This window comes from Microtus ochrogaster, unplaced genomic scaffold (genome assembly GCF_000317375.1).
Source record: "Microtus ochrogaster isolate Prairie Vole_2 unplaced genomic scaffold, MicOch1.0 UNK1, whole genome shotgun sequence".
In the NCBI taxonomy this organism is placed as follows: Eukaryota; Metazoa; Chordata; class Mammalia; order Rodentia; family Cricetidae; genus Microtus; species Microtus ochrogaster.
In genome coordinates this window covers 33,624,178-33,626,675 of record NW_004949099.1, presented here as the reverse complement: position 1 = coordinate 33,626,675, position 2,498 = coordinate 33,624,178, and the positions used below count along the sequence as shown (strand labels likewise).

General features: G+C 50.7%; 1 protein-coding gene across 1 annotated transcript in view; it reads left to right on the top strand.

Annotated features, from left to right (window-relative positions):
• Wnt5b (Wnt family member 5B) overlaps positions 1-2,498 on the top strand; it is a 110,784-nt gene that overhangs the window by 106,577 nt on the left and 1,709 nt on the right. The window lies entirely within an intron of this gene.

Sequence of the window (2,498 nt, the reverse complement as noted above, 5' to 3'; positions counted from 1 at the left end):
CTATCATGTACCAAGTACGGTACTATGAGATGGGTGTGGCCTGGGACCTTGATATTTGGAGGGGCACAAAAAATAAACAAGAGCAAAACATGAAAACAAAAGCAACACTTACCTGCAACAGGGTCTCACTGTGTGCAGCCCTAGCAAGCCTGGAACTGGCTCTGTAGCCCAGGCTGGCCTCGGACCCACAGCAGTCATCCTGCCTCTGCCTTTTGGGTGCTAGGATTACAGGCATTAGTCAGCAAGCCCAAATCTTAAAAATAAAAAATGGGGAGGGAGTGTTAGGAATGACACAGGGGCTCTCTGGGTAGCCCAGGCTAGCCACAAACTCATGGCCGTCCTCCTCCTTTACCCCCACCTCCAGAGTGCTACACACTACTAACTGGGACCAAAACATTTTTAAAGCATTTTGTCACCTTCTGTGACTCTGGGGATCAAACTGAAGGTGTTACACAAGCTAGGCAAGTGTTCTACCCTGAACTCCATCCCCAGCCCCAGGTTAACACTCCCTTCTCTTTCTTCACAAAAGAGCAGCTGTTACAGTGTCTGCAGTGTCTTCCTCTAGAGCAAGGACTGGCCGGATTTCTACATAGTGAAGGGAGACAGCATTCTTTCTCAGGCTTGTGCCGGGATCCTGTCCGTCTCTGTGAGCTGGTTCCTCCCTCTTCTGCCCCTCCCCCGGGATTTATTCCCTTTAGATATTTATCTTGCTCCCTGGTGGCTCAGCAGCTACTGTGTACACAGTCGCAGACCCTTAATGCTTCCCTTTCCACGTCATCAAATGCTGCTCCCTCCATAAGCAAAAGACCATTTCTAGAGAGAGGCAGGCTAGAACTCAGGAGTGTGATTTGGACCAGAAGGTAACTGCAGAATCTGTGAAGTTCCTGATGGGAGTGGGGGGTGGGAGGTGTCCTTGGTAGCTGTCAGGCCAAGTGCTCCTGCCTTTCACCTTGGGGGAAGGTCTCCCTCTTCTGTGCTAAGCCAACCTAGGCTACGAGAAGTGATTATGGTAGCTCCCTTCTGCATGGGCCTGATGGGTTCCCAAGACTCTCTGGAGAGATTCAGTTTCTCCACTGAAAAGTCGTGGGAATAATTCCCTATTAGGAAAACAACCTCCTAACTAGTCCAAGAGCTGCTGCTAATGGCTGCTGCTTCTGGCTCCTGTGGTAGTCTCTGCTCAGCACTGAATAAAGACACAGTCCGGGAACTCTTGAAAAGAAATCTAAGGGAAACCCTGGAGAAATGAGCCCCGATTCTGTTGGGGACAACCTCTTTGGCCAGGAAAATGTCCTGAGGCAGAGAGGCATTCTTACCCTGCTTTCTGTGCCGTGGGCCAACTGCCAAGGCTGCTGCATCAGTGGTCTCTGCTGAAAAGTTCTTAGTGCCCAGCTCTCTGCGCGACTCTGCTTTATAATCTTGAGTTTGAAGTAGCTCAAGCTTAAGCCCACTCCACAGAGTCAAGGTTCAGTGACTTCCGAAGTCGATTTGTTCTGGAACAAATGCTCACACGGGTAGGCTCACCACCATGCTCCCATGGCTAGGTTTAACCTTACCCCATACTCCCAGTCTCTCCCAGCCGAGAGTGAGGGATGGGTAGGGGACCTGTCTGCAGAGCCCAGGAAGTGCATGCTAACCTAATGCCAGCCCCAGATCAGGAGCCATTCCGTTTGAGAGGAATTTAGTAGGATCTGGGAGCACTTTGGGCTGAACCAGGCCGGGACAGCATAGAACACAACTGAATCCTTTCTTTTCTGACTTGTGCTCCATATTGTGCAAAGGCTAGACATATTTTGTTGGGTTGCATCTATTTGAAAATTGGATCAACATAGAAAGTTTGAGCCAGGAGCAATGGCTCACATCTGTAGTTCCAGCTGCTTGGGAGACTGGCAAGATCACTCGAGCCTCAAAGTTTGGGAACAGCCTGCACAACAGAACAAGATTCCACTTAAAGAAAATGGGGTGGGGTGGGGTGGGAGGTGGGCGGGAAGTAGCTCAGTCGGTGGAGTGATGGTTCAGGGGGTAGAAGCAATTGCTGCCCAAGTCTAATAAACCCATTAGGGTCCCCAGAACCTCAGTAAAAGCTCCATGCAGGAATACACACCTGTAACCCCTGCACTCCTGTAGCAATGTGGGAAACAGCCTGGAGAATCTCCCGGCAGTGTGTGGGTCAGCTAGCCTGGAGTATGTGGGGGAGCTGCAGAAATGAGAGGGGCCAGCAAGGCGGCTCAAGTAGGTAAAGGCACCCAAATGTGAGCCCTGGAACCCATGTAAAGGTAGAAGGGAGCTAAGTCTTGAGAGATGCCCTCTGACCTCCGCATGCACAGAACAATCTTATGAGAGAACGAGACAAGAGAGATCCTGCCTCAAAACAAGGTGATGTCAGGAGCTGACTACCCAAAAGTCCTCTGACATTGATGTGAACACTGAGGCCGAGGGACGTGTGTTCTCTCTCTCTCTCTCTCTCTCTCTCTCTCTCTCTCTCTCTCTCTCTCTCTCTC